Source organism: Pelophylax lessonae (genome assembly GCF_965119305.1).
Source record: "Pelophylax lessonae genome assembly, chromosome: 3".
In the NCBI taxonomy this organism is placed as follows: domain Eukaryota; kingdom Metazoa; phylum Chordata; class Amphibia; order Anura; family Ranidae; genus Pelophylax; species Pelophylax lessonae.
In genome coordinates this window covers 399,968,739-399,991,462 of record NC_138770.1, presented here as the reverse complement: position 1 = coordinate 399,991,462, position 22,724 = coordinate 399,968,739, and the positions used below count along the sequence as shown (strand labels likewise).

Sequence of the window (22,724 nt, the reverse complement as noted above, 5' to 3'; positions counted from 1 at the left end):
CGAATTTCGTACGATTTATCGTTCGATAAACGAAAGCGGCACTCGTGCACATCATCGAGTGTACCATCAATGTGAGCTGAAAATCGTACGACAAAACACTATTTTTTGTGCCTTTTAACCACATCTCTACCGGACACACTCCCTACTGTTCTGTGTTTTGTTAGGCGAAATCATACAACTCCCCCACTAATGATACGAAATTCGGCCGATTTTCGCAAAAAAACCCAACATGTTGGATATGTGAATTTTTGCTGTCGTACGAAAATCGAACGTTTTACATACCACACTAACGATATGAAAATCGTTCGATAACACTGCCATTTACGATTTTCGAACGAAATTCGAATCGTCTATGGCCTGCTTTAGGCCCTGTTCACATCTTAGCATTTTTCAGCTCGTAAAAAGCTCATCTCTGAAGTCTCAAAACGCCCAACACACAAAACCCCATTCATTTCAACGGCCCCTGTTCACATCTGAGCGTTTTGTCGCCTGAAGCAAAACACCTGAAAACTGACATGAGCTTCTTTATTTGGCAGATTACATGCATTTTTGTTAGATATCAATGCCTGCCTCCAAACAAAACCCTGAAAAACACCTGAAAACAATATGCTCAGGTGTGAATGGGGCCTTAAGGCCTCTTTCACACTTGTGTGACTTGGGACTGCAAAGTCGCATGAAAAGTCACACCCCATGATTTCCAATAAGTACCATTCATATTTATGTGACTTCAAAGTAGTTCCTGCACTACTTGGGTCCGACTTTGATGTGACTTGAGGTCAAGTGACCTCATGATTACACAGGCATTGCTTCAGGTCGCATTGAAGTTGCATCAAAGTCATGAGACTTTTAGGATGTACAAGTGTGAAAGGGGCATTAGCATTCCAGCAATGTAACTGTTTTCTATAAGAATGGGGTTTAGTTCCGCTTTCTGATTTTCTTCTGGTCAGGGGCTCTGGGCTTCAGCAAAATGGCGGCCTCCAGCAAGAAGAGACAGGAGCAATGCTGCTGGAGGCGATTTACAGCGCACACTAATTTTGGTAGCATATTGATTAATGTAGAATGTACGCTCCTTGCTAAAGAAGATTATTTTTTATCAAGTTGTTATAGGTAAAGTTCCGCTTTAAATGTATTTGCACAATCTGTAAATAAAAACATGGCTGCTTCCAATAGCCTTGAATAAGGCTGAACTCCTGCATCCCAGCAGTGGTCCTTGAACATCAATCCTCAATATTTATCTGATCCATCTCTCCAGAAGCACCATGAGCCCAGCTGCTCAGGACCTCCATGTGCAGAGGAGGAGTAATATAAAGCAAGGGATAAGGAGGACCCTCCCTGTCAGTGGGCTGAACAAGCAGGCCTGCCTGGGGTTGGCTGAATCCTCATCACAAGGAGAGATTTTTGGAAGCAATCAAAAAAAAAAAAAGAGAGATCCAGGGACTCCGCACCTTTTGTCATCTGATCTCTGTAGTGCTCCGATTAGGAGAGCGATCGTGTAATCCAGGGATTTCCTGCCATCGTCAGGCCACACTGATTGCTGGGCAGGGAAGAAGATCAGGAGGCTGGGAGTCACTGTGCAGCTTCTGCAGCCCCCTCTCTCGGTCACAGGAGGAGGAGGAGGAGGGAGCCGAGCTGTTGCTGCTGTCACACAACTGCACGACAAACCGGGGCTCTCCATGCACTGATTTTGCTCTGTCACATCGCAGCACCGGGTGTGACCCCAACTGGGGGGGCTTGTTTGGGGGGGGCCCACTGCCATACTACCAAGATCAGCAACAACAAGGGACCAAACCTGGAGTACGATCACAGCAAGGATGATGTGAATGCAGAACTGTGCCCAGGCCATCCACTGCAGGTACATTGACTCCATCAGATCTATCTATCTATCTATCTATCTATCTATCTATCTATCTATCTATCTATCTATCTATCTATCTATCTATCTATCTATCTATCATCCTTCCATCCATCACCCAGTGATCAGTACATAAGTGCCAGTCCATAGAGCCTTCCATGTCTATCTGCAATGATATGTAGCATGCATGTACTACAGTCATAATACTCCTATACCTGTCTATGTGCCCAGTCCAGCAGGAGGTGCTGATCGGTGGGTGGGTTATGGTCTCATTGTTCCCCCGATTTAGATGAATGTACCCATCGTGTGTTCTGCATTTCTTCCAGCTCCTTTGTGTACATGTACAATAGGCTTCTGCTCCATGTCAGTGATCAGAGCCACACAGGCATGTTCACGGCTAAGGACACACATCACATACAACCTACAGTGCTATAAATCAATATATATATATATATATATATATATATATATATATTCATATATATATATACGTGTATTTATGTATATCATATATATATATATATATATATATATATATAGGTACATATATATAGCGCTGTCAATTTACACAGTACTTTACATATATAGATTGTACATGCACATATATATATATATATATATATATATATATATATATATATATATATATATATATATATACTGTATAGGATTTATATAGCACTGACAGTTTACACAGTACTTTACATATATAGATTGTACATGCACATATATATATATATATGTATATATACAGGATTTATATAGCACTGACAGTTTACACAGTACTTTACAAATATATATTGTACATGCATATATATATATATATATATATATAGGATTTATATAACGCCGTCAATTTAGACAGTATTTTACAAATATATATTGTACATGCATATATATATATATATATATATATATATATATATATATATATATATGCATGTACAATATATACATGCATATATATATATATATATATATATTACTATTATTATATAGGATTTATATAACGCCGTCAATTTACACAGTACTTTACACGTGTGTGTGTGTATATATATATATATATATATATATATATATATATATATATATATATATATATATATATATATATTTATATTATTATTATTATATAGGATTTAGATAGCGCTGTCAATTTACACAGTACTTTAGAAATATATATTGTACATGCACATATATATATTATTATTATATAGGATTAATATAGCGACGACAGTTTACACAGCGCTTTACAACTTGAGGGTAGACAGTAGAAATACAATACACTTTAATACAGTAGGAATCAGAGGGCCCTGCTCATTAGAGCTTACAATATATATATATATATATATATATATATATTATTGGTACTTATATAGCGCCGTCAATTTACACAGTACTTTACAAATATATATTGTACATGCACATATACATATATATATGTGTGTATGTATGTATGTATATATATATATATGTGTGTGTGTGCGCGTTCTGATTAAAAATGATGCGTGGTATTAATCACATGAGAAGACGCCAGCATGTACACGTTTACTGAACGGTCAGATGCCCAGTGGATCTCCCGTATTGTATATCGCGGTTCCTATAATGACTTTGGCTCCAGTAGGACAATGACAATTTTGGAGAAGGCACCACGTTGCAGTATTTTCCAACCATGTGCACCGAGAGTAAATCCGCACCATTCAGAACAACGGTATTTATGCCCCGTTCGGCCACAGAGTGCCGACGCAGGCCTTTAACGCTATCTTATAGCTAATTCAAAATCTAGAAAAGGCATAGCTGACGGATAATTCCGGGTGCTGGACAAAACCCTCTTTCATTTCCCAGGCCCGTAAAAGCCACAAAATCCCCCCCCCTCCCCCAGCCCCCCCCCCCTAGTGCGGTCAGGATATTAAACAAGGATTTGTTGTTTTGGGTCATTCTTTATTATTTATGGCTTCTTAGCTGTCACTGCCCATCTGCAGTTTGGATGCTGTGGTTTCTTTTTTTTTTTTTATGCAAATCGCTTCCGTCCTTTTATAAATGAAATAGAATTTATGTCCATCAGGGTGGGTAGAAAAAAAATTATTTATTAAACCTGTAGTATATATGTTTTAGGCGAACATTTAGAGGACTTTTGGTGGCAAAATCAGTCCTGTTTTCTGACTCCTGAAGAAGGCTTGTGTTAAAATGTCATTTCTCAGTTGGGTAGTAGATATTGCTCTTGAGTTACTTGCTAATAAAGATTGTGGTATTGTATGTGGGAAAAGAATTAGGAGACAAATACTAAAACAGCCCATTGAGACCTTGTGTTTTCCTGCTTGTTTTCAGCTCATCAACTCCCACATCCTTCCTCCCCTCTGATAAGCCATGTTTCCAGTCTTACTTTTTTCCCTACAAGCTCCTTTGGTCCTTTCCACACCCATATCAGAAATATTTTTAACGTTAAGCTTTTAATGTGTCTATAATATTGTTACTCATTCTTTTTATAACAAGGGAACCCTATAAAACTATTTTTAGTCCTGGGGACTCCTGTTAAAGCCAAATTATTTATGGTCAATGGGCAAAATGCCCCTTAACGTTGCTAATCAGTAGGAAGAATGCCTCCCTACACACTATCCGATTTTTTTTTGTTTAACTCAGCGCTCTGAACTAAAAATAAATAAGGGGCTCGCTATACTAAGGCAGGCCATAGACGGTGCAAATTTTCTTTCCTGCAATCACGGGTTGCAGGAAAGAAATTTACATGATTCCCCCATCAACACAGACAGTGTTGACAGGGGAATCCCTCCTGCCGAGCAATTGTCTTCTCCTGGCGGAGGGGGAGGGGGGGCGGCAGCGGGCAGGGGAAGCCATCCCCACCAGGAGAAGATGTAATCGCAAGCGAGAAAACGATAATGGCAAGCGAATCTGGTTGGCTGGTTGTACCCAAGTTGATCGATAAATCAACTTGGTACATTCAGCCTGCCCATTAATGGTTCAAATCTTGGCAGGTTCAGCAGGAGATTCAAACTGTGTATGGCAAGCCTAACTATCCAATGTTAGTACAGCAATCTCCCTGCTAAGTTATTGTGTTCTGACATCAGGACAGGATCCCCCACCAGAACACACTGGTCAATGGCTGCGAGCACCAATCGGATGCTGATCGGCAGATTTTTTTTTGCATGCCCGTTCAACAGAAGCCAGGCGTTTGGCCGGCTGTCCTAGAATCGGCTGTCGTACACACAGACCGAATGTCGGCTGGTTTCTATTGGCCGGATGTCGGCTGATGCCGAGGTTCGGCCCATGTGTACGGGGCTTTACAGTTGGGGTATAATTGCCATTTATGCATCCCATACCATGGGGGTCTGATTGGCAGACATATAAACAAGGTCTCTGGTGTCATGGCTCAGGCTCTGCCAAGTGATGTTGGCTCCAGAACTATACAGGCCAGGCACCATCAAATGGAGGGTCGATCACCACTTCTCAAGGAACCCTGGTTCAGAAAGATGTTTTCTAGAATTTAAAACACAAGCTGCTTCCAGGGTATAGATTATAAATAGTCAGGCCTGGAGTTTATATGAGGACATAAGGCCCTAAATTGGTTGTAAACCCTTACATATACCCATTGATGTGATTGATCTCAGGTGATACACACAGAAAAAAGGGTACATAGAGCTGAAGTTACACTCTGCAGAGCTCAGTTAGAAGAGCTCTGAGAGCTGATTGGAGGGAAGAGACACCTCCCCCCCTTCACACTGTAACAAAGCTGAGGCTATCAATCAGCTGGCAGTCCTTCCCCTGTCACCTTTTTTCTCTTGGTGTCATGAAAACTTGTCTGAAGTGATTCATGCAGACAGCAGAGGAACGAAGAAGCAGACAAAAGTGATACTTAGTGCTCCTTACTGAGACAAGTACACACTATTGAGGGATATGCTTTGTTCATATTTCATGTCTGAGGTTTACATACACTTTAAGCTGACCATAGATTGCTCAAAATTCAGCCAGGTCATCAGGGACCGGCCAAATTTCAATCCATGTGTGACCACTCACACTCTCCAGAGTGTCTGTTGAACAAGCCGGTTTGAAAAACTTTCGCGATCAGATGATCAGTGTATTCTGAGAGTTCCCACCATCAGAATATAATGTGTCAGCAGGGGGGATTCCTCTATCCACTTGTGTGGATGGTGGGGGTCTCCATTTTTTTTTTCATTCAACCTGCTGGCTGAACTAAAGAAAAAAAGGATGCATCTATGGCCATCTTTAGTACAGCATTTCTTAACCTTTTTACCCTGGAGCAATCCAATACCTCAGGGTACCCATGCAAAAATTATTATATCCACATTTTAGAGTAAAGCAGAGTGATCAGTAAGCCTTGAATGCTTTAAATTAAAGGCGAAGTATGGCCAAAGCTATTTTGGCTATGCTTCTCCTGGATCACAGGAGTTCAGTTCATTCTGTATTCCTGTGACCCATTTTCAGCCGACGGCGGGCTAAAGCCTGCTGTCGGCTGACATCACTGACATCTGACTCAGCCTCTGAGCTGAGTGAATGCATTGCCCTAGGCACGTCATTCAAAAGGCGTGTAAATCGGCACAAAAAAATTGCAAGTAGAAAGTGTGACTGGGGCTTTACAGTATACTTTAAAATGGTTGTAGTCCCTCACATATACCTAGTGAAGTGACTGGCTTCAGGTGATACGCAGAGATGAAGCAAATCCTCCTACTTAAGTTGTACATATTTACATGCAGTCTTCTCTCTCTCTTTTCAAAGTGCAGAACTTATACAGCTTGTTTGAGCTTTAGAGGGTAGGGGGCGGAGAGCTGAAGTTACACTCTGCAGAGTTCATTGAGAAGACTCTAACAGCTGATTGGAGGGAAGGGACACACCCCTTCACACAACACACAGGAACAGAGCTGTCAATCAGCTGGAGCTCCCTCCCCTGTCACCTTTTTTCTCTTGGTGTCAGGAAAACTTGTAGGAAGTGATTCATGCTGATAGCAGAGGAACGGGACAAGCAGACAGAAATTACACTTAATTCCTCTTGAGTACACACTATAGAGGGATATATTTCATTCATATTTCATGTCCGAAGTTTACAACCATTTTAACCACTTTCTGCCAGCGCTATAGCTGAAAGACGGCTACAGCGCGGGCTTCCAGTGCTGGGAGGATGTCAATAAACATCTTTCTGTGATCACACTGTTCGCGCACCTTGTTCTCTGTCATGGTCGAATCCTTCGGACTTGGCTGATCACAGAGCAGGGAAAAGGGCCAGTCACAGTGGCCCTTTACCACGTGATCAGCTGTCAGCCAATGACAGCTGATCACATAAATAAACAGACGCCGGTTATCAGTTATTTTTCTCCTTATGATCCGCGTAAGGAGAAAAGAAGAAAGCTGGTAACCACCTACTGCTACAGAGACATCAGTCCCACCAGTGCTGCTAATCATCGTCCATCAATTCCCGCCAGTGCCACCTATCTGTGATCACCAGTGCTGCCAATCAGTGCCCATTAGTGGCTTATCATCAGTGTCTCCTATCAATTCTGCCTATCAGTGCCACCTATTATTGCCCACCAGTGCAACCTATCAGTGCCCAACCATTGCCACCTATTGGTGCCCATCAGTGTCACATATCAGTGCCCACCAGTGCTGCCAATTAGTGCCCATTAGTGCCTCATCTTTAGTGTCTCCTATCAGTGCCCCCTACCAGTGCCCATCAGTGCCTCTCAGTGCCATCTCTCAGTGCCCTGCAGTGCAACCTATCAGTGCAGCCTCATCTTTGCCGCCTCATTAGTACCCACCAGTGCCGCCTCATTATTGCCCACCAGTGCCGCCTCATCAGTGCCCATCAGTGCCACCTATCAGTGCTCATCAGTGCCGCCTCATTCTGCAGTGCAACCTATCAGTGCAGCCTCATCTTTGCCGCCTCATTAGTACCCACCAGTGCCGCTTCATTAGTGCCCACCAGTGCCGCCTCATTAGTACCCACCAGTGCCGCCTCATTAGTACCCACCAGTGCCGCCTCATTAGTGCCCACCAGTGCCGCCTCATCAGTACCCATCCATGCCACCTATCAGTGCGCATCAGTGCCTATCATTGTCCATCAGTGCAGCCTATCAATGCCTATCAGAGCAGCTCCATCAGCGCACATCTGTGAAGGAGAAAAATTACCTATTTGATAAATGTTATAGCAAACTATGAAACCTTTAGAAACTATGAAAAACTTTTTTTTTTTAAACTGTATATACTGTATAGTATGAAAATCTCTACAGTATATGACTGCTATGAAAGCAAATGATACTCTGTAAATTTAGAATTGCCTTTGAAATGGAAATTAGAGAGGAAAGGTGCCTCCTAATGATTTTACTATGGGGACCCATAACACATAATTTCACATCACCAGCAGCAAGACGGGGAAAGGTCCATGTATCTGACATGTCTTCAACTCAGTCAAAAACTACTAACATATTGATAGAGAAGGCATAGGTTTTAATTAGATAATGCCATTTTTTTCTCCTGTTATTTCTTGTCTAATGTTGGCACTTGTGTGAGTTTTGCAGTTGTAGGTCACACATGGTGCTGCACTTAATTATAATTGCATTTGCACTCACAATTTTCTTTTAAGCCTGGTTAGCGCGGCGGTCTCCCCACTGTGCCTTTGTGTTCTGACAGGGGGGTTTGCCCCTCTGCCAGAGCACACTGATTAGCACTTGCAGCCATTGGCTGCAAGAGCTGATCAGATGCAGATTTTCCAGCATGTCTCTTCGACAAAAGCAAGTTGTTAAATCGGTGACAGCTGTACATACTGACCAAATGTCGATTGTTCAACAGGAGCCAATATTCGGCCCGTGTGTACCCAGCCTTGGTTCCCCAATGGAAAACACCTCTTGCAGTGCCAGGACAAGGTCGTCCAGTGCCAAGGGTGAAAATGTCAATTGCGCCCTCTTAGTCCATTACATGCGAGTCAGTGTTTATTCAAGACAGGAAAATATTTCAAACAAAATTGATTTTAGAAGGGTGCAAGTTTCTATATCAGTGTGAAGTAGAAACTGGTATGAGTGGTGGTGTATTTTAAACAGGTCTATCTGCTTAGGTAATGTGGCGCACGCCACCCATGCCAGATGCCATCCTTTGTTCCCCCAGAATATCTGAGACAGAAATCTGACTTTGCTAGTCCAGTTGCCCATAGCTTCTAGCTTTATTTTTTCATGCAACTTAGAAAATAAAGCTGGGGAGCTGTGTAGCCCAGCTATCAATTGTTTAGTGCCTGAGTACCCGTGACCTATACACCATTTATCACCGTAATTTTGTACATGTTCTGTAAGTTATTGTTCTACTGCATTTCTACATTGTTTTATATTATTTATTATTCCATTTATACTTTTTTGGGTATTTGGGATGTGCACTCTGGAGAGTTTTTACTTTATTCCTAATATTAAAAAAAAAGGACAGGCAGAATAAATTTAGATTTAAAACAATTGTTTAATATTCTACTAAAAGAGGACTCTCTGATTTCTCTATTAATCAGCGCTGTGCTCGGCTGCAGATTTATTCAACCATCTTCCTGCTTTCACAGGCTACAGCCGCTACACTGAGAGCATTGGGAGCCATTGGCTCCTGCTGCTGTCAGTCAAATCCAGTGAGGAAGGAGCGTGAGGGGAGGCGTGCCTGAGCTGCACTTTGTGTGTCTGTGGACACACACAGAGCATGCACGCATGTGTGCCACCATAGCACATGGGTTGCTATGGTTGGGGCACACACAGAAGAGGAGAAGCGGACAGCACTGTGAGACTGTCAGAAGAGGAGGTATTGGGCAACTATGTGGAGTACCAGTGCACAGAGCAGGTAAGTGTACCCCCTTTTTTATTTTAATTTTTAAAAAATTGATTTTATAACCGCTTTAAAGTATAACTGAAGGCAAAACTTTTTTTTTAGTTTTGGACAGAGTAGAAATCGATTAGAAGACCTGTCAGGTTTTTATTGCTGTCTGTGTCCCCATTAGGGAGATTAAGACTCGATTCACACTGGTCAGCCTGACAAGTCGCGATCCCTCACGGTCCATTGACTGCTACAGGACCCGTTCTAATAGGAGCGACACAAGTCGCTTTGACTTAGAAAAAGGGTCCTGTACTACTTCGGGGCAACTTCGGAGCGACTTGCATAGACTTCCATTATGTGAAGTCCATGCAAGTCGCTCCGAAGTCGTGGTGCATGGGAATGCACAAGTCGCCCCCGAAGTAGTACATAGTCGTGCCGCCCCAGTGTGAACCGAGTCTTATTCTCTCTTTTTGTCCTGTTTACCATTATCATTAAAGTGTTACTAAACCCATAACAGTAAAATTGCATGTTTATGTTCTGTGTACTGTGGGGGACCACATATAGTGAATGCAGGCTCCTGGGTTTAGTAACATTTTAACCACTTCCAACCCAATGCAATCCTGGCAATCCTCTCCTACATGTAAAACCCATCAATGGCACCAAACCTCTGTACTTTAAAATCTCCATTGGCGACAATTTACAAATTTTTATAGGTTACCTGTTTAGAGGTCTTGTGCTAAAATGATTGCTTTCACTCTAACATTCGCTGCGATACCTCACGTATGCAACGTATGCAACATTCTTTATTTGATTTTTAGTTTTACACTTTTTCCCTTTACATTCCTTTTAATAGGAATAAAAGTGATATAAAAAAATGTAAACATCCTTTGTAATAGGAATAGGGCATGACAGGTCCTCTTTACAAAGATCTGGGGTCTATAAGACCCCAGGTCTCTCTTCTAGGCTGGAAAGCCTGAGATAAAAAAAAAATATCTCAGCCTTACCAGCCAAAAGCAGAAGGTAGAAGCATCGGAGGGTGGTGTGGGGGGGGGGGGGATGTGCCCTCCCGCTTACTGTAAAAACAATCAAGCGGCTGAACAGCCGTTAAGATTGTTTTTACTCTGCAGGGAATCGCCAGCGGAAAGAATGATATCTGAATGATGCCTGGCATCATCTGCAGGCATCATTCAGATATCACCATTCAAAGTCCAGGACATCATATGACCTCCTATGGGAGGGAAGTGGTTAATAGTGAAAGTTAAAGAAAATGTCAAATTTTGGGTTGTCCCTAGAAAAGTAATAGGAGGGGAATCTTCCAATGGGGACACTAGTTCAGGTGACTGGGAGACCCCAAGGAATTCCCTAATTTGCAGGTATTTCCTCACACTTCCTGTTTTGGCAATGGAACAGAACATGAAGGGAGATCTCCCCAATAGGGCTGGCCATACATTATACAATTTTCTTATTCAATTTCCTTTACATTTGCCTTTAACTATGTAGTGCAAGGGCCTGCCTGATTGCATACAAATTGAAAGTGTCTGGGTTTGACCTCTTATTATAGGGTTTTGGTAAATCTAAAGGAAAATTGTACAATAAAATCATTTAATGTATGGCCAGCCTAACTCTATCCAAAATGAAAAGAAAAAGTTTTTTCTATAGTTCTGCTTAACTGTAGAACAGGAGTGTCAAACTAAATTTTATCGCGTGTCGCATTAGTGTTAATGTTGCCCTCAAAGGGCCAGTTGTATTTGTAAAACGATTTAAATGCAAGAACTCAACCACGTTCCTTTCCACTGAACTGCATCGAACGCTGGGAGTGGCTAAATTGCACAAACAGTGGGAAGATCCTAAAAGGGAAATAAATACCAGCAGTTTTAGTGGTTCCCCATCCACAAAGTTCTTAGTTCATGGGCGCGCTACGTACATAGTGCAAAGTTCAGGAGTATGCTACATACAGAGTGCAGGGTTCATCAGTGTGCAAGGCACAGAGCACAGCGTTCTGGAGTATGCTACATACAGAGTCCTGAGTTGAGTTCAAGAGCCCTGGGTTTAAGGGCCACACAAAATGGCTTAGCGGGCCGTATTCGGCCCACGGGCCTTGTTTTTAACACATGTACTCTAGAAGAACACATGTAAAAGGATGCTAATAAATGAACTTCATTTGAGCCTTATCAATATTATTTTGGCTTTCCTGTAGAGCTGCAGGATTAATCATTTAAAAAATCGCAATCTTGATTCAACCCTCCTCACGATCTTAATCTGGCATTTCAACGATTCGGTGCAAAGCCATTCTCTGCTCACAGCTGACAGCTGTCAAAGTAAAAAAAAAAAAAAAGCAGCCAAGTTTATCACAACATGTAAGAGAGATAAGGAGAAACATTGTATCATTATGTTCTTTTAGATCAAAGGGATGAACTTCAGTCTTTAAATTACTTAGAACCCCCAAACAATGTATACATTGACATAAAATGGCGGTCGTTGCAATATTTTATGTCACACTGTATTTGCGCAGCGGTCTTTCAAACGCAACTTTTTGGGAAGAAATACACTTCAATGAATAAAAAAAAAAAAAACAGACAGTAAAGTTAGCCCAATTCTTTTGTATAATGTGAAAGATGATGTTACAACGAGAATCGTGATCTTTATTTTAAGAAATAAATTTGTTATTTTTGTTTTATCCTGCGTTTCTGCTTTCCAGGTACTGATCTTAAATAAACTTTAAATTGTTTAGAAACACAACATATTTCCATAGTGGTAGTTTTGGTGCTTTTGCGTTGTTCATAATAAACAAAAGGTATGTACTGGAATTCATCTTTAATCATTGAGAGTCAGTAATGAAGAATAGCTATATGGCTCATGCATAAATGATTTTCCCCATATTTTCCATCTTGTACTTTGCTTGGTTAATAGTGCACAGGGCAATATGCAAAACATTTACAGAGAAAATAACATATGTAATATTAAGAACAAATATATCTATTTGCTTAGCAATACAAGGAAGTGCAGTTTAAACACTGTGCAACCTTACTATAACAGCAAACCACGATAACTTATAAGGCTGCTTTGGGGTGCACTAGATATTGGGCCCCAGTCCTTATGACTAATTCACTATTTTCTGAGGCTGCCTGAGGCCTACTTGTAATTTATAGTATTCTGGACCCAGTAGGACATTTCAGGTCATTATATCTGAACAGGGAGGAAATTAATTCCTTCCATATATTCCATTCCATATATGATTTGTAATTGATGGAAAGACTAGTACTGACACTGGCTAAGATTGGCAAAGATAATTGGAGCTAAAAAAAAATTGCCAGAATAGTTGGCACTGCTGAAAGGTGTGATTAGAATTGAACTGGGGGCGGGGGTTAGACATTGATGAATAGACTGATTAAAACTGATATAGACATTTATAGACAGTGTATGGCTGATAGGTTGCATTAAATTGATGAACAAGCTACCAATGACAGCCAGTAGTATTGAGGACTGGCACAGACAGGTGGACAGACATTAAATGCCAGTTCACACTGGTACGATGTGGGAACCCTGCAAATTCACTGCAGGCTTCCGCATCGCCCCCGACTCGCAGGCAGTTCACACTGCCATAAATGAACTTCTGGGAGTGTCAATACAAAGTTAATGACACCCCCAGATTAGTTTGCATATCGCAATGCGAACTGTCATTTCAAACAGGAATCGGATCACATAGGTGTGAACGCCCATGCGATCCAATTCTGGTGCGGACCAAAAAAAGGGTCCTGCACAACATTGGTCCGAATGCAATGCGAATTAAGCCATACAATCTAAATTTCCATTGCACAGACATCGCATGTGATTTGCAGAGCAGTGTGGTGTGAATCACATGCAATGTCTGACATCGCTATAGTGTGTACCGGCACATAGAGACATTTACACACTGAGTAACACTGACAGTCTTACCAATCGGTATTAGAACAGATAGATTGCATAGAAGGCTATTGATTCAGATTTACAGTGACATTATCCTTGCCACTCTCAAGCAAACACAGCTTATGGGCCCTGATGAACTGAATGAATGTCATGGGAAACCCAACACTGGCTAAGTATTTGGCATTAACAAATCAAGTGGCGGTTGGCAATCTGATGCAGATAAACCAACTGACATTAATGGTCAGACCATCATTGAAACAAAGTAAACAGACAGTCATTCGCTGGCTTTAGCACAATCATAGACATCAATCAATGGACAGACACTGTAAGGGCTCTTTCACACGTGCGATCCGATCAGATCCGCCTGTCAGTTTTTTAGGCAGATCTGATCGGATCCTCCATGCAGCTCTATGGGGCAGCGGGTGTCAGCGGAGACACCTCCGCTGACACCCGCTGCCATCTGTATCCAATCCTGTCCGTGAAATCTGGACGGATGGAAACCCTATTTTTCCATCCGTTCAGTAATCGGATCTGATGAGAGCGGACAGGCGGTCCGCTCTCATCCGATCCCCCATAGAGGGCAGCTGGGGGCTGAGACACCTCCCTCTCCGCACTGCAAGCGGAGACGGAGCTGTCATCCACCAGCTCAGCGGGGATCGCAGATCGATCCCCGCTGAGCAACACGGATCCGCCTATGGAGGCGGACCGTGTGAAAGAGGCCTAAGACAGATAGATGCTAACAAAAACAGTGATTGCCATTGATGAGCAAACTGATCCTCAAATGGATTGACAAACATAGGGTGGACCCTTAAGCTGGCCATATATTATACATTTTTCCTATTTGATTTCCTTTAGATTTAGCTTCAACTTCAGTTTCTAAAGGGGTCTTGATTTTTTTCCCCCTGCCTGTAGAAGCAGTTCAATGTTATCCTATGTGTCCATGCACGGTAGGATGTTTAGAGGCATATTTCAAGAAGAGAGGTTGGAGACAGAAAAAAAACCATCACATGTGTGTTTTTGAGAGGCGTTTATAGGCAGAACAAAAACTCTAAACATTTATAACTGCACCTAAATGTAGTGTTTAGGGGCATTCAGCAATTTTCAAGTGTACACTGATTACAATTTGACTGAAGAACAAACCTACAGTCCCTATCTTATTTGTAACCCAGGGACCGCCTGTATAATGAAAAATGAGCAGAGAGTAATGTTTTTGAAAAAACACTTAGGGCCTTTTCACATGATCTTTCCGATCAGGTCCACCTGTCAGTTTTTCAGGCGGACCTGATCGGATGCTCTATGCACCCCTATGGAGCAGCAGATGTCAGTGGTGACATGTCCACTGACACCCACTGCTATCCGATCCTGTCTGTGAAATCCAGACGGATGGAAACCCTATTTCCCATCCGTCTTAATGATCAAATCGGATAGGGTCGGATGAAAATGGGCCGCCGGATCTCCCATAGAGGAGAGCGGGGAACTGTCAGGTCTGTCTCTTCACACAGAGCGGAGACAGACCCCCGCTGAGCAAAATCGAGTCCGCCGAGAGGACCCTTATAAAAGCAAATGTCAATAAACTCTCCTAAACTCTTGTGCAATACAAGCTACTATGAGAATTTTTAATGCTGCTTTTTCTACCAGAGGTTCTGGCATTTTTTTCTGCTCCTAGTGTGCATGGACCCTTATGCCTGGTACACATGATGAGATCATCCTTTTTTTTGCATGCTTGTCCCATATCGAAAATTAAGAGTTTTACTAAACTTACGAAAATTCTGGTACGATAGAATACAAATTTGGAAGTGATGTAATGTGTTGTAACAGTACAACTGTACTGATTTAACGAAAATTGTAGGATCTGGTATCATACGAGAAAAATTTGCTTGTTCGATCGGATAATATCGGATGAACTGTCGTGATCAGCTCTCGAAAGCTGTGTACTAACCATCAGATTATTGAATAAATGCTTCGAAAGCGGTATTTGTCACACAATTTTCTGATCATGTGTATGGGCCAATACTGTTCAACCACAGGATGGGGAAGGATCAAGGCCTAAATGTTATTTAACTGCTGCAGGTCTCCTGTCCTTGCAGACATGGCTGTGATATGTGGCAGAGCTACAAAAATCACATGTCTGGATGGACAAAAATCCAAATTGTCAGTGAAAACCGCTCCTTTAGGCCCCTTTCACACAGGTGGACCGTTCAGATCCGCCTGTCCGTTTTTTTGGCGGATCTGAACGGTCCCCCCATGCATCTTTATGGGGGATCGGATGTCAGCGGAGACATGTCCGCTGACATCCGATCCGATCCGTCAAATCTGGACGGATGGAAACCCTATTTTCCATCCGTCCAGCGGATCAGATCGGATCGGATGGGATTGGATGAGAACGGACCGACGGTCCGTTCCCATCTGATTTCCCCCATAGAGATGCATGGGGAACTGACAGCTGTGTCTCCGCACACAGCACGGAGACACAGCTATCATCCTCCTGCTCAGCGGGGGATCGAGCCGCCGAGAAAACCGGAATCCATCTGACGGACGGATAGTGTGAAAGGAGCCTAACATGTATTTAAGCTTACTGCCCAATATAACATGTACGTTGTATTACTAATAGGGAGCCTATTTTTAAGGCTTCATTTTCACAAATATCACAAGTCACTTTACAAGGTGGGCACTGTTATGATCTGCAGTGATTTTCACGGAGGCGTTTTCCACATTCACCTTCTGGGCATATATAATAATTAATTCAATCAAGGACACAGTCTATTACATCACAAATGGCATCTCATTACCATGCATTAAATCCAGAGGATGGATCATGCATGTCAGCTGTGACACAGAAAGAAAGGAAATAGGCTATTTTGCCAAGTAATGCTGCAGTGAAGCAAATGATTACATATACTGTAGGGGAAAAAAAAAAAAAAAACACATTATGGCCTGAGCTGATCACATATATATATATATCAAGTATTTGTTTAGAAAGCATAAATGTACAGGATGATCCATACAAATGACATGCAAGGTCAAGCCTGATGTATTTGACCAAATGATCTGGCCAGAGATTAGTGAAATGAATCCAGATTTGCCAAGGGTTGCCATATTCTATCAGAGAAACAGCTTTTTTTTTTTTTCCTTTTAAAAGACGTGATTACTCCTGCCATATCCTACAGTGGCTCTATACTAGGGTTATAGGCACCAAGAATCCTGACTAAAGCCCCATACACACGATCAGATTATCGAACGATCTGTCGTCCGTTTTTTGTTGCATGCTAGTCTCATGTAGAAAGTGAAGAGGTTATTTTCATACGAATTTTCCCGTACGATAGAATTCAACTTCAGAAGTGATGTGTTGGATTGTTTTGTATGTGTTCTTTCGTCTCTGAGCATGCCTAGTCTTGCTCTTAAGATTTTTTTTAGACAAAAGCTATACTAATTAAACGGAAATCGGACGTTGTGTTGACGTACGATAAAAATTTTATAGCCTGCAAATCCAGTTTTTGTTGTCCGAAAATCCGTAATCGGCTGTCAAAAGCACTATACTAACAATCCGAAAATCGGCAGATTGTTCGTCGGAGGAAATTTCCCTTACGATTTTAATATCGTGTGTACGGGCCTTAAAGCCTGGAACACACAGGTAGTTGTTTTCGTTCAATCCAGCAGGCTGAAGGGAAAAAAAACTGAGGAGCTTCGAAAGGAGCTCACTGTACTAATGATCCGACGTTAGTACAGCAATCTCCCTGCTGAGCTTCAGTGTTCTGACAAGGGGATGCCCCCCCCATCAGAACACAGCGAGCAGCACTCGCAGCCATTGGCTGAGAACACTGATCGGATACCAGTCGGCTGTTGGTTTTCCAGCATGCCCTTTTGACAGAAACTAGAAGTTAGGCCAGCTTCTGTCACATAGCCTGCTGTACACACTGGCCAAATGTTGGCCGGTTTCTGTTGAACCAGCTGATATTTGGCCCAAGCATACCAGCCCTAACACTTAACTTTATTATTAGATCACAGACAGGAATTAATTTGTAAGGATTCACTCATTTCTAATATGCTGCACCTGACTGCTATAGAGAATTTAACAGTAGGCTCCTACTGGTGATCTATCCTTGTAAAAACTCTGGCTGCCATGCTAATCCTGTGGCTTCAGTACTTTCTAAATCATCTGTCTGGTACAAACATGATCACGAGTTCCGAATTAATTTATATGTTTGTTCCAGGTCAGTGAATCAAAGAATACTGACGCCAAAGACAGTCAGGCAGCTAACGTATTGGAAAGAAGGTCAGCAATGAAAGCCTAAATACTTATCTCAGAATGGGTTTCCTTTAATTAGACAATGTCACTTTGCATATTTACAGCAAAGTGTCATCGTCCAATTTTATCCCACCATCCCCTGCTAGGTAATCCACAATCTCATACTTTGTTCTGATGGAGCAAAGATTTTTAGGTATGGGGCACAAGTGACCATCCTTACATGACAGTGCCCATCCTAAACACTCTCTTGTTAGAAAGGGCATCCATCCAGGTAAGTCCTGACACCAGAGCTTGCTCAAGGTGTACACCTGCAGTAAGGAAGGGCTGATGGAGCTCAGATGGGTGAGCACTGAGCAGACCTTGATGAGGATGAGCAATCAGCAGACAATGTCACTTTGTACTGAATAGGGAAAGTGAAAGTGTCTCTTTAAGGTGTTGGGAAGGCTAATACGAAAATGATTCTAAGAAAATTAAAGTAACTGTATACTATTTTTTTTTACATAGCAAACATGTCATACTTATCTGCTCTGTGCAATGATTTTGCACAGAGCAGCCCTAAACCTCCTCCTCTGGGGTCTTCGGTGATGCTGCTAGCTCCTCCCCCTGCTGAGTGCTCCCAAGCCACTTGTAATGGGGGCACTGGTGCAGGCTCAACCCTGAACCGCACTCTGTGGGCCTATAGAAACACCGAGCACAACTCGGCCCCGCCTCCTCTCTCTTCTTACAGCCTATGATTTACAGCAACAGGAGCCAATGGCTCGTGCTGCTTCCTCCAGGTCCAGTGAGGAGAGAGAGAGTAGAGAGAGCTGCACAGTGCTGGATCAAGATCGCACTCAGGTAAGTATTTAGCGGGGGCTGCTGTGCACAGAAGGTTTTTTGCCTTAATGCAGAGAATGCATTAAGGTAAGAAAAAAACCTTCTACCTTTACAAGCACTTTAAGACTGACATCAGATGGGCAATTCTGCTGCTAGCGACAAATCACCAATGTCAGGATAGCTAAAGAGACTGTCCCTATGGAATCACTCCTTCTGTAGCCAGATGCAGCGAAATGTCGCTCTGTTCGTGGTACAAACCCTGCTGAATATTAATCGCTAGTGATGAGAGCAACATTTCACTGCCTCGGCCACAGGGGGTGCCATTCCATAGGGACAGACAGGCAGCCTCTGAGCGACCCTGCAGTTTTAACAAAGTGCCAGGGGCAAGATGGCTAGTGATATATGGGAAGGTAAAAGATTACTGCGCTAACAAATAAAATAAAATAAAAGCTGCTAGCACCAATCACTAGACAAAACAGTGACAAGCATATAAAAACAGAAAAAAATGTGCAGCGCTAATAATAATGAAAGTGATTAAACAAATATCACATATATAAGTGTCCAATTGAAAAAACCGAAATGGAAGTTAATAAAAAAGTCCATCAGGAAAATAAAAAGTCCCAAGTGAATATTGTAATGAAATAAATCCAACTCAGGAAAACATGATCTCAATGTGCAGCAAATCCCAACACCAATAAAGATAAGTGGATTGCGCTCACCAGATAGATGGGACCCAGATACCATATAGCATATGGGTCATACAAGCTTGTTGGAATATTAATTGGATGTCCTGGCTGGATAAACCGACTTCAATGGAATCCATATGGATCAGCAACGATTATGGACACACCAAATCTCAACTCCAACATGGATATAGATAAAAACCAAAGGGGGGACAGACATAGTGTAATACTGCTAAAATCAATTTATTAAAAAGATAAAGCCGATACACTTACAAACATCCACAGATAAAATGCATGTCAGGTATACATAGCAGGGCTGACTGTAGTCCTCTTAACGCGTTTCAGCAGAAATGCCTTTATCAAAAGATTTTTTCTGGTTTTATATGGCTTGTGATATAGTTGCCTGTCTGACATAAGCCTCAGGCCTCATGCACACTGGACGTTTTTACAGCTGCTGTTTTTGGCATCATACATTTTTTTTACAGCCAATAAACTCCCCAGGATGTTATCCTATGCGTCCATGCAGACATAGGCTGTTATCAGCAGTTTTTGGCAGGGGCGTTTTCTGGCTGTAAAAAAAAAAAAAAAAACAGAACTAGTTGGTTTTAAGAGGCATTTTTCAGCTGTAAAAACGTTTTAACTCTGATAAAAGCTTAAAAACGCCTAAAAACGTGGCTATTTAACGTTTATCAACGTTTTTGAGGCATAACCTTCGGTGGGAATATAGTTTTGTTAAAAAAAGCTAAAAAACACTACAACTGAATAAAGCTAAAAAACGCTGAAAAACGCTACTGCAAAAAAGCTGAAAAACTCCTTTTACAACTATAGCTTTCTACTGACTTTTTGATAACATTCAGTGTGCATGAGGCCTAATTGATAACAATATATTTATAGATTTATGCAATAAACTCAGTAGTAGTAGTAGTAGTGCTGCACAGCTTCCAGATCAGTCTGTTTGATGTATGAGAAAATAAGAGCATAGTTCATGCAGAAATTGGCTTGTGGATTGTAGTTTTTCAGTTTATAAATGCAGACCTGCCCACATCCTCCCCTCTGTCACGATTGTATGTATGTGCCTGTCACACATCTGCACCATTTACCGCAGTTGCAGGCTACATGTCCCGTATCAAAGGTAGAAGAACAAACAAATTCATGCAAAAACCATAAGAAATTAATTTAAATACTCACTGCGGTATTTTGTTACAAGGCAGTGAATAAACTTACTATTGAAAAGAATGGGTAAGGCAGCAACACAAGTGGAAATGTTGCCCATATTTTTTTATTTGAGAGTTTTTTAGCATCTTTCGAAGTGCATCACAAACGTTTTTATAAGCGTATTACAAGCGTTTCACAGCTTCAGGTTTTCAGCTTTAAAGCGGAGTTCCGGGCACAGATGTCATTTTTTAATAAACATACCCCCGGGACAGTCAGGGCTAGTACATTCCACAATGGCTAGCCTCTAATCTGTCCCGGTTCGCACTTACCTTTTAGAAGAAAAACTTTCTTATAAAATTTCTTCCACAGCGTTTCCATCTCTCTTGTGGGCAGCTGAAGCCGGCGCGGTCCTCTTCTGCGTCTTCTTCCGCGTCTTCTTGTCCCAGAATGCGCCTGCACCGGCCCCTCTCGTCACTTCCGGTGCGGCGCCGCATTCCTAAACAGCTTCTGGGCATGCCTAGAAGCTGTTTAGCAGGGGAATGCGGCGTCACCCGGAAGTGACGAGCGGGGCCGGTGCCGTCGCATTGATTCCTGGGAGCGATGACGTTTAGCTCCCAGGAATCATCGCAGCGCAGGAAGTGACAGCGGAGCCGCGGCGCTGAGGGAGGAAGTACCCTGACGATCGTCAATTACAAGGGGAGTTTTTAAAAAAAAAAAATCTAACTATCCAATTCCTTTTCAGGTTAGGCTGAACTAGCGGACGGCACAAAAAAAAAATATTGTTTTTGTGCCCGGAACTCCGCTTTAACCAATGCAAAGCACTAGGGCAGTGATGGCGAATCTTGGCACCCCAGATGTTTTGGAACTACATTTCCCATGATGCCCGCTACACTGCAGAGTGCATGAGCATCATGGGAAATGTAGTTCCAAAACATCTAGGGTGCCAAGGTTCGCCATCACTGCCCCAGGGGGAGGAGATTAGGGGGGTAAAGCTGCTGTTTGAGCAGAAAACATGCTAAAAAACCCTTGTAAAACGCTCATGTCGCACATTTTTTAGTCATTCCCATTGAAATCTATAGTGCCCAATCTGCCAAAAAGAATCTCATGTACTTTTTGAGCGACAGGCTTCAGCAACAGAACACTTGGATGTGATCAGGGGCCATTGTAAAAAATGTGGTTTGGCTTGTTGAACGTCGTAGAGCTTCACACTTTATGCAGAAAATTGCTCAGGTCAGCTTTTTGTCCCCATAGACTTCAATGGGAATGCCTGAAAAGCGCAACATGGGCTTTTTTTGTGGGTTTTTTTTTTCAAGCGTTTTTTTTGCTCAAACAGCAGGTCTCTGCCCCTTTTTCAGCAGCACTCCACAAGTTTTAGTTGAAAATGCTTGACAACAGCTGCAAAAAAAAAAATAATGCTTAAAAAAATGCTTGAAAATGTGACACTTAGGTATGAATATAGCCTTAAAGTGATACTAAAGTCTCGTGTTTTTTTTTGTTAAAAATAACAAACATGTCATACTTACCTCCTCTGTGCAATGGTTTTGCACAGAACGGCCCAATCCTCCCCTTTTCGGGTCCCTCGTCGGTGCTCCTGGTCCCTCCCTCCTGTTGAGTGCCCCCCACAGCAAGCAGCTTGCTATGGGGGCACCGGAGCACCGGAGCCAAGTCACAGCTCCATGTGTCCAGTCTGACATGGAGCCGTGTCCTTGCCCCAGCCCCCTTTCCTCATTGACTGACTGACTTTGACAGCAGCTGGAGCCAATGGCACCGCACTGCTGTCTCAGCCAATGAGGAGGGATGTCCTGGGCAGCCGAGAAACACTCCTGCAACATTGCTGGATCTAGATGGACCTTAGGTAAGTATTAGGGTGCTAAGAGGAGCTGTTGCACACAATAAGATAACAAAAACCTTCTGACTTTAAAGCCATTTTAAAGTAGAACTATAGGCAAAACTTTTTTTTTTTCTTTTTGGATAGAGTAAGGGAGGGTTATAACCCCTGTCAGTTTTTTTTTTCTCCATTTGTATCCCATTACGGAGATTTCCTAATTCTTCCTGTCCCATAGCCAAACAGTAAGTAAGAGAAAATCCCTACAAATTAAGGGAATTCTTTGGGGACCCCCAGGTCACCAGAACTTGTGTCCCCATTAGAAGATTTCCCCTGTATTACTTTTCTGGGGACAACCCAAAAATTAGGGTTTTCTTTTACTTTCACTGGTAAACAGGATAAATAGAGAGTCTCCTTTATGGGGGCACAGACAGCAATTAA

At 42.3% G+C, this 22,724-nt stretch overlaps 1 protein-coding gene across 3 annotated transcripts in view; it reads left to right on the top strand.

Annotated features, from left to right (window-relative positions):
- Nucleotides 1–1,777: 1,777 nt before the first annotated feature.
- FYN (FYN proto-oncogene, Src family tyrosine kinase) overlaps nucleotides 1,778–22,724 on the top strand; it is a 307,032-nt gene continuing 286,085 nt past the window's right edge. For 2 of the 3 annotated variants that reach the window (XM_082249085.1, XM_082249082.1), the window contains exon 1: nucleotides 1,785–1,852. The gene's annotated coding sequence lies outside the window, so the exon portion shown is untranslated. Of the gene's footprint in view, nucleotides 1,853–22,724 lie in introns of all 3 variants that reach the window. The other variant, XM_082249084.1, reaches the window with a different exon arrangement.